At 56.0% G+C, this 13070-nt stretch overlaps 1 protein-coding gene and 1 pseudogene across 3 annotated transcripts in view; both read right to left on the bottom strand.

The window, feature by feature from the left end:
• Positions 1-13070, bottom strand: part of LARP4 (La ribonucleoprotein 4) — a 248711-nt gene that overhangs the window by 202375 nt on the left and 33266 nt on the right. The window lies entirely within an intron of this gene.
• Positions 8166-8701, bottom strand: LOC146856406 (PAT complex subunit Asterix pseudogene; annotated as a pseudogene).

Here is a 13070-nt window from a genome sequence, read left to right as displayed (position 1 = left end):
CAGAATAGGGTTTCTTTTGCCCACCCAAAATGTAAAGTTTTTTTTTTTTTTTTTTTTAAATTGAATTTTCAAAAACGAACATGCTTATGAAGACAAAACATTACAAATGCAAAACACATTAAAGTGGATAGGAAAATGATCATTCAATTTGAGATGGGAAGACTTATGGTTATGTGATGATCTGAATGTTACTTCATTATTCAAGTGGAGGCTTACCATTGGTAAACGTTTGCTTGGAATTTCTGCTGGTAACCTCAACTGGAATGCTTAGGTGGTCACTACTGGTAATCCTGCTTATGGTGGTCCTGGTATAATTTAACCCGTAGTCACTATTTTACAGTGAAAAATGTGCTAATCTATCAACAGCACTTTCCTTGAGTGGAAGTAACTCACTACAACAAGCATTTGCAATGCAATAGGTCTCGCATTTGCGAGAGTTTGAGCTATTAGCATTGTAAATGACAGTGCCTTTTATTTCTGTTTTAAAAAAACCAAACTTAAATAAAAAGCATTGTCATTTACAATGCCAATAGCTCAAACTCTTATAAATGCGAGACCTATTGCATTGCAAATGCTTGTTCTTAGAATTCTATGACTTACAGTCCTGGTTGTATTCTGGGTTAACTAAAGACTACAAATCACAGAATTACAAGAAAATGGACTGGCCCAACTTGTCGCGCACGGACCTATACAGCACATCAGCCACTGTCATGGCAGCGCACACAAGCGACAATAGGCGGTGTTACAATGGTGTCGGAGTAACGTTGAAAAGGAAGAAAGGACTGTGTGATGCCATACGTTCTTAACGTAGTGTACAGGCCGAGTGGCTCGGCTCCGTGCACTGTTGAATGCGCAGTTAGGGATTACGGGATGTGAGACGCTTTTGATAGCGGGTGCAGGACAAGTGGATGTCACAAGCGTAAGTTTACTCGGCGGGCTTCAGTAGCACTCGCAGCAGTACGGGCACGGTGACTCATCGGCGGACGTCTTCTCTCCATTCCCAGTCCCCTTTGTAAAAATGTCAAGGGTGTCAAACTACCTCCGGTGCTGATGCTGTTCACCATCCCTAAGAGACCGACAAAAGTTACCCAGTGTTAGAGTAGGGTGCCACGCAGTCGGCGGACGTAGGGTGGATGCGCAGCATAAACTGTCATAAATTCATATGTCTTTCAAGAAGGAGAGAACCAACGAACTCAGCGGTACATTTTAGTCTGTGTCAGACCGACACTGCGAGATTAGCCTGTTTTGGCATTTTATCCCACAGCATGTTGTATTGTGGGACATGTAGTGTTGCTGTTAATGTAGTTGGTTTCAGATTCTGGAAATGTGAATTGCTCTTGGCTAAGCCGCCATGGCTGGTTGACGAGGCCACATATAAATCATCCACTTTCCAGCTATGTATGGGATGGTTGTTAAAACGAGGTGTGTGCGCGCGCGTTAGGCAGCCGGGGTCGGCAGCGGCGGGGTGTGCGCGCGGGCGCGTGTCTGTGTGCGTCTGCGCGTCCACACAGACCCCGATCGCTGCGCGTGCCCCGGTCTGTCTCCCTTGGGAGGCAACTAGGCAACAATAGTACTCGTTGGCGGCAGCGCTTCGCGCTGCAACGCCAGCGAGACCTAAAAAAGGGTTGCAGACCAATTACTCTAGAGCAGGGGTACTCACAAACTTTCTCTCGGGGGCCAAATTTACAGTGTGGTTTGTGGCCGAGGGCCGCACCGGTGGGGGCGGAAGGGGCAGGGCAAGAGCAAAAAAAAAAAAAAAAAACTGACCATGAGGTTGAACACAGGCCCCTGCAGCAGACGCCTTCATCCACTGAGCCACACATCTCTATCTATCTCTGTCTCCCTTTCTCTCTCCCTCCCTCAGTCTCTCTCCCTCCCTCTCTGTCTCTCTCCCTCCCTCTATCTATCACCCTCCCTCAGTCGGTCTCCCTTTCTCTCTCCCTCCCTCTATCTATCACCCTCCCTCAGTCTGTCTCCCTTTCTCCCTCCCTCCCTCCCTCCCTCCCTGTCTCCCTCCCTGTCTCCCTCCCTGTCTCCCTCCCTGTCTCCCTCCCTCCCTCCCTCTCCCTCTGTCTCCCTCCCTCTCCCTCCCCCTCCCTCCGTCTCCCTCCCCCTCCCTCCGTCTCCCTCCCCCTCCCTCCCTCTCCCTCTGTCTCCCTCCCTCCCTCTCCCTCTGTCTCCCTCCCTCCCTCTGTCTCCCTCCCCCTCCCTCCGTCTCCCTCCCTCCCCCTCCCTCTCCCTCCGTCTCCCTCCCCCTCCCTCCGTCTCCCTCCCCCTCCCTCCGTCTCCCTCCCCCTCTGTCTCCCTCCCTCCCTCTGTCTGTCTCCCTCCCCCTCCCTCTGTCTCCCTCCCTCCGTCTCCCTCCCTCCCTCTCCCTCCCTCCCCCTCCCTCCCTCCCCCTCCCCCTCCCTCCCCCTCCCCCTCCCTCCCCCTCCCCCTCCCTCCCCTCCCTCCCGTCTCCCTCCCCCTCTGTCTCCCTCCCTCCCTCTGTCTGTCTCCCTCCCTCCCCCTCCCTCCCTCCCCCTCCCTCCGTCTCCCTCCCTCCCTCTCCCTCTCCCCTCCCCCTCCCTCCGTCTCCCTCTCCCTCCCCCTCCCTCCCCCTCCCTCCCCTCCCTCCCCCTCCCTCCCCCTCCCTCCGTCTCCCTCCTCTCCCTCCCCCTCCCTCTCCCTCCCCCTCCCTCTCCCTCCCCCTCCCTCCCCCTCCCTCCTCCGTCTCCCTCCCCCTCCCTCTGTCTCCCTCCCTCCCCCTCCCTCTGTCTCCCTCCCTCCCTCTGTCTCCCTCCCTCCCTCCCTCTGTCTCCCTCCCTCCCTCCCCCTCCCTCTGTCTCCCTCACTCCCTCCCTCTCTGTCTCCCTCACTCCCTCCCTGTCTCTCTCTCCCTCCCTCCCTCCCTGTCTCCCTCCCTCCCTTCTTTCTCCCTCCCTCCCTCTCTGTCTCTCTCCCTCCCTCCCTCTCTGTCTCTCTCCCTCCCTCCCTTTCTCCCTCCCTTTCTCCCTCCCTCCCTTTCTTTCTCCCTCCCTCCCTCCCTCTCTGTCTCTCTCCCTCCCTCCCTCTCTGTCTCTCTCCCTCCCTCCCTCTCTGTCTCTCTCCCTCCCTCCCTTTCTCTCTCCCTCCCTTTCTCTCTCCCTCCCTCTGTCTCTCTCCCTCCCTCTGTCTCTCTCCCTCCCTCCCTTTCTCTCTCCCTCCCTCAGTCTGTCTCCCTTTCTCTCTCCCTCCCTCTATCTATCACCCTCCCTCAGTCTGTCTCCCTTTCTCTCTCCCTCCCTCTATCTATCACCCTCCCTCAGTCTGTCTCCCTTTCTCTCTCCCTCCCTCTATCTATCACCCTCCCTCAGTCTGTCTCCCTTTCTCCCTCCCTCCCTGTCTCCCTCCCTGTCTCCCTCCCTGTCTCCCTCCCTGTCTGTCTCCCTCCGACTCCCTCCCTCCCTGTCTCCCTCCCTCCCTCCGACTCCCTCCCTCCGACTCCCTCCCTCCCTCCCTCCGACTCCCTCCCTCCCTCCGACTCCCTCCCTCCGACTCCCTCCCTCCCTCCCTCCGACTCCCTCCCTCCCTCCGACTCCCTCCCTCCCTCCGACTCCCTCCCTCCCTCCGACTCCCTCCCTCCGACTCCCTCCCTCCCTCCGACTCCCTCCCTCCCTCCGACTCCCTCCCTCTCTCCCTCCCTCCCTCTATCACCCTCCCTCCGACTCCCTCCCTCCCTCCGACTCCCTCCCTCCGACTCCCTCCCTCCGACTCCCTCCCTCCCCCTCCCTCTGTCTCCCTCCCTCTGTCTCCCTCCCTCTGTCTCCCTCCCTCCGTCTCCCTCCCTCCGTCTCCCTCCCTCCCCTCCCTCCGTCTCCCTCTGTCTCCCTCCCTCCCTCTGTCTCCCTCCCTCCCTCCCTCTGTCTCCCTCACTCCCTCCCTCTCTGTCTCCCTCACTCCCTCCCTGTCTCTCTCTCCCTCCCTCTCTGTCTCCCTCCCTCCCTCCCTTTCTTTCTCCCTCCCTCTCTGTCTCTCTCCCTCCCTTTCTCTCTCCCTCCCTCTGTCTCTCTCCCTCCCTCCCTTTCTCTCTCCCTCCCTCAGTCTGTCTCCCTTTCTCTCTCCCTCCCTCTATCTATCACCCTCCCTCAGTCTGTCTCCCTTTCTCTCTCCCTCCCTCTATCTATCACCCTCCCTCAGTCTGTCTCCCTTTCTCCCTCCCTCCCTGTCTCCCTCCCTGTCTCCTCCCTCCCGACTCCCTCCGACTCCCTCCCTCCCTCCGACTCCCTCTGTCTCCCTCCCCCTCCCTCTGTCTCCCTCCCCCTCCCTCTGTCTCCCTCCCCCTCCCTCCGTCTCCCTCCCTCCGTCTCCCTCCCTCCCTCCCTCCCTCTGTCTCCCTCCCTCCCTCCCTCCCTCTGTCTCCCTCCCTCCCTCTGTCTGTCTCCCTCCCTCCCTCCCCCTCCCTCGGTCTCCCTCACTCCCTCCCTCTCTGTCTCCCTCACTCCCTCCCTCTCTGTCTCCCTCACTCCCTCCCTCTCTGTCTCCCTCACTCCCTCCCTCTCTGTCTCCCTCACTCCCTCCCTCTGTCTCTCTCCCTCCCTCCCTTTCTCCCTCCCTCTCTGTCTCTCTCCCTCCCTCCCTTTCTCTCTCCCTCCCTCTCTGTCTCTCTCCCTCCCTCCCTTTCTCTCTCCCTCCCTCCCTTTCTCTCTCCCTCCCTCTATCTATCACCCTCCCTCAGTCTCTGTCTCCCTCCCCCCTCTATCACCCTCCCTCAGTCTCTGTCTCCCTCCCCCCTCTATCACCCTCCCTCAGTCTCTGTCTCCCTCCCCCCCTCTATCACCCTCCCTCTCTCCCTCCCTCCCTCTATCACCCTCCCTCTCTCCCTCCCTCCCTCTATCACCCTCCCTCCCTCCCACCCTCCCACCCTCCCTCCGACTCCCTCCCTCCCTCCCTCCCTCCCTCCCACCCTCCCTCCCTCCGACTCCCTCCCTCCCTCCCTCCCTCCGACTCCCTCCCTCCGACTCCCTCCCTCCGACTCCCTCCCCTCCCTCCCTCCCTCCCACCCTCCCTCCGACTCCCTCCCTCCCTCCCTCCCTCCCACCCTCCCTCGACTCCCTCACTCCCTCCCTCCCTCCCACCCTCCCTCCGACTCCCTCCCTCCCTCCCTCCCTCCCTCCCTCCCACCCTCCCTCCGACTCCCTCCCTCCCTCCCTCCCTCCCTCCCTCCGACTCCCTCACTCCCTCCCTCCCTCCGACTCCCTCCCTCCCTCCGACTCCCTCCCTCCCTCCGACTCCCTCCCTCCCTCCGACTCCCTCCCACTCCCTCCCTCCCTCCGACTCCCTCCCTCCCTCCGACTCCCTCCCTCCCTCCGACTCCCTCCCTCCCTCCGACTCCCTCCCTCCCTCCGACTCCCTCCCTCCCTCCGACTCCCTCCCTCCCTCCGACTCCCTCCCTCCCTCCGACTCCCTCCCTCCCTCCGACTCCCTCCCTCCCTCCGACTCCCTCCGACTCCCTCCCTCCCTCCGACTCCCTCCCTCCCTCCGACTCCCTCCCTCCCTCCGACTCCCTCCCTCCCTCCGACTCCCTCCCTCCGACTCCCTCCCTCCGACTCCCTCCCTCCCGACTCCCTCCCTCCCTCCGACTCCCTCCCTCCCTCCGACTCCCTCCCTCCCTCCCTCCGACTCCCTCCCTCCCTCCGACTCCCTCCCTCCATCACCCTCCCTTCGACTCCCTCCCTCCCTCCGACTCCCTCCCTCCATCACCCTCCCTCCGACTCCCTCCCTCCCTCCGACTCCCTCCCTCCCTCCGACTCCCTCCCTCCCTCCGACTCCCTCCCTCCCTCCGACTCCCTCCCTCCCTCCGACTCCCTCCCTCCCTCCGACTCCCTCCCTCCCTCCCTCCGACTCCCTCCCTCCCTCCGACTCCCTCCCTCCCTCCGACTCCCTCCCTCCCTCCCTCCGACTCCCTCCCTCCCTCCGACTCCCTCCCTCCCTCCGACTCCCTCCCTCCCTCCGACTCCCTCCCTCTCTCCCTCCCCTCCCTCCCTCCATCTATCACCCTCCCTTCGACTCCCTCCCTCCCTCCGACTCCCTCCCTCCGACTCCCTCCCTCCCTCCCTCCGACTCCCTCCCTCCCTCCCTCCGACTCCCTCCCTCCCTCCGACTCCCTCCCTCCCTCCGACTCCCTCCCTCCCTCCGACTCCCTCCCTCCCTCCCTCCGACTCCCTCCCTCCCTCCGACTCCCTCCCTCCCTCCGACTCCCTCCCTCCCTCCGACTCCCTCCCTCCGACTCCCTCCCTCCGACTCCCTCCCTCCGACTCCCTCCCTCCGACTCCCTCCCTCCCTCCGACTCCCTCCCTCCGACTCCCTCCCTCCCTCCGACTCCCTCCCTCCCTCCGACTCCCTCCCTCCCTCCGACTCCCTCCCTCCCTCCGACTCCCTCCCTCCCTCCGACTCCCTCCCTCCATCACCCTCCCTCCGACTCCCTCCCTCCCTCCGACTCCCTCCCTCCGACTCCCTCCCTCCCTCCGACTCCCTCCCTCCCTCCCTCCGACTCCCTCCCTCCCTCCGACTCCCTGTCTCCCTCTCTCCGACTCCCTCCCTCCGACTCCCTCCCTCCCTCCGACTCCCTCCCTCCCTCCGACTCCCTGTCTCCCTCTCTCCGACTCCCTCCCTCCGACTCCCCGTCTCCCTCTCCCTCCCTCCGACTCCCCGTCTCCCTCTCCCTCCCTCCGACTCCCCGTCTCCCTCTCCCTCCCTCCGACTCCCCGTCTCCCTCTCCCTCCCTCCGACTCCCCGTCTCCCTCTCCCTCCCTCCCTCTCCCTCCCTCCGACTCCCCGTCTCCCTCTCCCTCCCTCCGACTCCCCGTCTCCCTCTCCCTCCCTCCGACTCCCCGTCTCCCTCTCCCTCCCTCCGACTCCCCGTCTCCCTCTCCCTCCCTCCGACTCCCCGTCTCCCTCTCCCTCCCTCCGACTCCCCGTCTCCCTCTCCCTCCCTCCGACTCCCTCTCCCTCCCTCCGACTCCCTCTCCCTCCCTCCGACTCCCTCCGACTCCCTCTCCCTCCCTCCGACTCCCTCTCCCTCCCTCCGACTCCCTCCGACTCCCTCTCCCTCCCTCCGACTCCCTCTCCCTCCCTCCGACTCCCTCCGACTCCCTCTCCCTCCCTCCGACTCCCTCCGACTCCCTCTCCCTCTTCGTCCGTCTCCCTCCCTCTCGTCCGTCTCCCTCCCTCTCGTCCGTCTCCCTCCCTCTCGTCCGTCTCCCTCCCTCTCGTCCGTCTCCCTCCCTCTCGTCCGTCTCCCTCCCTCTCGTCCGTCTCCCTCCCTCTCGTCCGTCTCCCTCCCTCTCGTCCGTCTCCCTCCCTCTCGTCCGTCTCCCTCCCTCTCGTCCGTCTCCCTCCCTCTCGTCCGTCTCCCTCCCTCTCGTCCGTCTCCCTCCCTCTCGTCCGTCTCCCTCCCTCTCGTCTGTCTCCCTACCACACGAGGTTGGTCCTGGATGTGTGTTCTAAGAGCTGGAAAGTTCTCTTGCCACGGTGTGCCCTTTCAGTTGTATTGTATTGGCGATATCAACGCAGAATGGAATTCGTGGTTTCAAGCCAACAACAAGGGATGGATCAACACTCACCCTCCATGAGATTCAGTGTACTGCTAGCATTTCACCCTATTGGATCTGTTTCAACAGACTAATACAGCACAGGCAGTGTGTGTCGTAAATCCAAACTTAACAGCAGCAAGGGTAACATGTTCTTTAGAAAAACAAAAAGTCCGCCCAATTCTGGCTAGAATTTTCCTTGCTTTTTACAAACTTTGAACTGGAAGACATACTCTCCAACCCTAATGAATGACCCAAATAGAATAAATAGGATGGGCAGAGCCAAGGAGGCAGGAAAGAGGTGCTAGATTGAAGAGGGAGCACACATGACACTGCAAAGACCCATTCTGTTCACATGGTCCGAATGGATACGTTTTCCTTTCTGCTCCTTGAAACAGTGTCACGCTGCCAATGCAAAAACAGAACGACTCAGAGTAGAATCGCATTCCTTTTCCTGCTAAGATGCGTTTCATAAGCCTACACTAATCAACCGTGTTAAGCCTAGTGTTTTAAATTCTACCTCATGCCAATACCTCCCCCCAAACCCACCAATCAATTGCCCATGATCTTTCTGCCCCGGCGTTCACCCCATCTTCCCCAGGAGCACCAGGTTGAGCTTCTTAGATATGAGCAGACATTTCACCACGGTGGAGACATGGGCTGCGGGTTCTGTAGGTAAGACATGACCCCCGCGGAAATAGACAACATGAAACTGCTCATCATCTGCTTGGTGTCCTCAGAGCTGCGCGAGTTGGCGAAGCTGATGAAGGAGCAGTAGACTGCAATCCATGCACACCACTTCAGCATTAGGCCACACATACTGAAGATCATTCCTAAGAGGTTCATGTAGAGGTGTTGGGTCCTCCGGGGTTGGGTTGTTCTCTGTCGTGGGTGGTTTGTAGCGTAGGATCTTGTTGGCCCTCCGCGGGTCGGACGAGTTATTGACGGCCATAGCTACAGCAGATGGAAGGAAGAGCCAAGAACGCCCAGAACAGATGGAAGGAAGAACCAAGAACGCCCAGGGCAGCTGGTCCACAGCTCTAGCTGAGCCGGCAAAAACTCTTCCGCTTCCAGGTGAGGAGCACAAAGTACAGAACTACTGCGTGCGAGAACATTACCATTTTCATTTAGAACTGCATACACATGGGAGTGACCGTATCATAAGATGTTTTTTAACATGGCGTTCGCTACCACTGTTCTGGTTAGTCGGTGTTCCAGAATAACTTACTAAGCTTTGTTTTACCAAACGCAAGAGTATCCTATTCATCAACATAAAAAGGCTAAACGGCAAAGTAGTCCCCGTCGAATTCGAACCCCTCGGATCTCAAAAGTGGTAAGTTAAAATAGGTGTCAGTTGTACACCTAGAGCCACCCCCCCCCCCCCCCATCCGTCACCTCACCCCGCACTGAGTCAGCTTCCCTGGAACGCACACAGCCGCCGCACCCAAGTACTTCACAGGTCTTTTAAAGACCATTCACTTGTTAATAAGGCTTTTTAGCGCCCCTGCATCTCCACTCATTCAGAGGGGCGCTAAGAAGGTGAAATACAACAAAGCCTTATTAACAAGTGAATGGCTTTTAAAAGAATCGCCAGGCCCCCATAGCTCCGCGCTGCTGCAACCGGCGGTGCTTGCAGATACGATGTCTGCAAGGTCCGCGGGCCACCAAGGAAGGCTTGCCGGGCCGCTGGCGGCCCGCGGGCGGTACTATGAGTACCCCTGCTCTAGAGTATGAAAACGGGGATTTTACTTTTTATCTAATAAACAAAATATCTGGGATTTTATTTTAATATTTTTTAGACAAATGCATGAAAGTGATTGGTGCCGCTCGTAGGCGCGGACTTTGGTTTTTTAAATTATTTTACCTGCCATCTCATCGAGGAGCTCTTGGGAAACTTTGCATAGCACTGACATTCCTGGAGGCTGCGGCTGTTGCTGGGACTGCGAGTCCCAGGGTGCCCTACCTCGTAATTGCTCACCGCACCTGGTGCCTATTCCCGGCCCCTCCTCCTCCCGCTACACAACCCACGCCTGCTAGCGCGCGAACGGGACGCGTGCGGGGCGCAGACTGGGGCGAGGCCCGGGCAAAGGGCGGGCCCGTCTGAGCCCGTCCGAGTACGGCAGAGGACGGGACGGGGCATAACCCCTGGCTCTTCGGTTTTGTGGGTCCTTACTTGTTTCTCCATGTCATCGATGTTCTGTACTGTACAGAGTTCTGCTTGTAATATTTGCCTGTAACGCCTTTAGGAATCCTGCCCCTCTCTGTGCACCTACATCGCTGGATCACTGGCTATGGCAACTGCAGGCTCAGGGAAGGGGAGGAAGTCCCTCACTGGGTCTGGAGTTGTTGGTACACTGGATAATTTTATTATAAGGGCTACCTCAGTTCTACAGAGGGAAATCGAGCGAACGGAAAAAAGGCTCTCGCTGGACCAAGTTTTTACTAAACGGTCTTCACTGGGGAACATTGCTTTAGTGCAGTCACCTATAAATCTTTGTACTGCTAGTCAAGTACCAGTTCCCAATTGCCAAGACAGCCTATCCTCAGCTGTAAATTCTAGTATCAACTGCCTATTTGAGCACGGAGAGTCTACTGACCAAGATCCCTCCACACCTATAACCTCTGTCGGGACAACCAGATCTGGCTTACCAATTCGCTTAGAGGCATCTAACGCCAAACCAATACAGCAGGATGCTAGACGTAAGCGAAGAGGCACAGCCCTGCCCAACAAAAGATCGAAAATTTCTAAACGGGCAAAATCAGGTGCTTTAGACTGTGCAGTTAATACAGATTCTGTCAACTTGGTGACTCAAAGCACTGAGTGTGCCCTGGGTGTGGAGCTTGGAGGAGAATTTTGGACCAAATTGGAACAGCTACTCACTGCAACATGCCTCCCTATGTACAACAGACTTGATTTAATTGATAAAAAAACTCTGCTTTTGAACTATTGTTTGTTGCTCCTTCGGGGGCTAAGGAGCTAAATGAGTGGGAGGGCGTTAACACTGACTTTTACCTGCTAAAGATCCAGTCGGGCCAAATGTCTCTGTACCCAAATTACCTAACATAAGGCCAGAATTAGCAGGTCAATCCTCCTTGCAGTGCGATAGACCAGGCACCATCGCTCAAATAGCACCACATGGCCCAACTACACAAGCCTTAATAGAGAATACATTGAGTAAGGGAAACCATGTTACCATTAATCCCCCAGTTGATTTGGGGAACCTTGATCCTCCTCAAAATATTCTTAGTTGTCCAAACCCAGACACTTTAACTACACCAAAGTTGCCTTGTCTGGATTTGCCTCCTGAATCAGCTCCTTATGTGGTGGTCCTAACGGGGGTCCTTTCTTTAACCCAGGGTACAAGGGAGGACTTTAGTATGCTTAAAAAAGTGTATTTATTGGCTGAACTGCCATAAACCCCTTCCCAATCGTTGCAGGAGTGAAATTCTTTTCGCAAGACGGTTAGATTGGGTGGGTCCTAGAACTAAAGATATACAGGGTGACTGCGTTGTAATTAATTTTAGAGATTTTAGAACAGCCAGATTTATCTGTAACACGCAGTCACGTAATTTTGGCAGTTATGAAACAACCATAAAAGCCCTCCCTCTTACCTACTTTTACCTGGGTCCCTCTTTTTCTGGTCGCGAAGCCCCCTGGGGAGGTGGCGTGGATGGTTTGGGGAGGATACAGGCTGGTTTTCCATTCATTGGGACCCAATTTAACAATCATTTTTGCCCACCCACTCTTGAAACATTCCACCATATTAACAGATACAGTGTTCTGGATCAGGTGGATTGACGTCTGGCCCCCACTGTTACCACCTTGACCAAGGAGCAGAAAGGGCTACATAACACCAAGGTTGGTGGGGGGGGATGACCATCCACAGTTTGTGTTATCCGCCCCACCGTCCAGCCCAAATTCCAAGAAAGATCGACCTTTGGAATGTTTCACAGCACTTTTGGAAGATATACCTCCATTGACACTATTGGGCGGGCTGGGGCACGAACACGACCGGGAAAATTTGGGTAGGGAAAGTATTTCCCCAAGTAACCTGTCCACTAACGGAGAGTCTAAGACTGATATTAATCTCATTTCTTGGAATGTAGCGGGATTAAAGAATAAACTGATTTGCGAAGAGTGGGGCAATTTTATAGACACCTTTGATATTTGTCTATTGCAAGAGACATGGGCTCTGGAAAAATTTCAATGAGCGGGGTTTGTTTCTTTTGATATTCTTGCACTATCAAGTGGTAGGGGGAGACCTTCTGGAGGCCTCAGCACCTGGGTTGCAATCCACCTGGGTGCCATAGCTAGGCAACTTCAAACGGGTTCTGATGACATTCAATGTGTCCTATTAGATCTGCCCGGAAATAACCATCTAGCCCTTCTGAATGTTTATTCAAGACCCTCTCCAGGTGGAAGGGAATCCAAGGTGATTTCAACTTTGAATGATTTTATTCTGACTTTAGATCCAGATTACTCTGTTATAGTAGGTGGCGATTTCAATTGCCAATATGAGCCGCTAAGTCTGCTAGACCACAACGACCCTGTGGCGGAAGATATACATCGGAATATCCCTGAGCCTTTGATTCCTACGGTCAAAGCATGGACCCCACTAGTGCTACAAATCCTCGCTCCTACTTTTTCTTTATCTCTGAAGGCCTGCAATGGCAGATTCAAATCAGATCATCCTGGACAAACTACCTTTAACAGAACAGGACATATGTCGATTTTGGATTACATTCTCATCAAAATAAAATCCTGTGATAAGGTGCTTGATTTTAGGGTGATAGTTCGCGATGATAGCGATCACAACGCCCTCACTGTGAAACCTAAATCTGGAAGTTGGGGACTCACAAGTTATGGCACTGCTGTACCCATATCTCCCCAACCCCTAATACTGCTTAATAACAGACGCAGAGTTAGGTGGCCTAGCATTCTTGCTTGTCCAGAGACTGGCAGAAACTTATTGATTGGCATTACCTTGCCTTAATGAAATGGCTGAAGCAGTGTTAAATTGCTCTACTACTGAGAGCACATCCAGCCCGGTCACAATTCATGGCCAGCTAGCAAGTCAACTCCTCGACGTCTTTTCCCGGGTAGAGCCCATAAGGCCCCATGTGGCTAACAAACAATCGTGGTATACTCCTGAGTGTAGGAAACTAAAAGGCGAGTTAATCCTGGCAATTAAAGCCAAGGATAAAACTAGAATTAAACTATCTCGGGCACAGTATAAGTTGTTGATCCACAGGGCAAGGAAGTCTTGGGAAGACGATAAGTGGGAGGAGTTAAGAATAGCATTGCAGAATAAAGATTTTAAATCATTTTGGGCCATTGTCAGTAACGGTAAGAAAGACCCGAATATCATTACCTGCTCCAATATAGCTCCTGCAGTATGGGAAGCACACTTTGAGGGTTTATACTCTGACACAAATTGTAACACACCCTCCTCATTTGATTCCCCTCCTAATATAGCCCGTTGTGCTGAGGACATCCCAACAATAAAGATTAAGGAGGTT

The sequence above is a fragment of the Triturus cristatus genome, chromosome 4_1 (genome assembly GCF_964204655.1).
Source record: "Triturus cristatus chromosome 4_1, aTriCri1.1, whole genome shotgun sequence".
Taxonomy (NCBI): Eukaryota; Metazoa; Chordata; class Amphibia; order Caudata; family Salamandridae; genus Triturus; species Triturus cristatus.
This window is presented reverse-complemented; position numbering and strand designations above follow the sequence as displayed.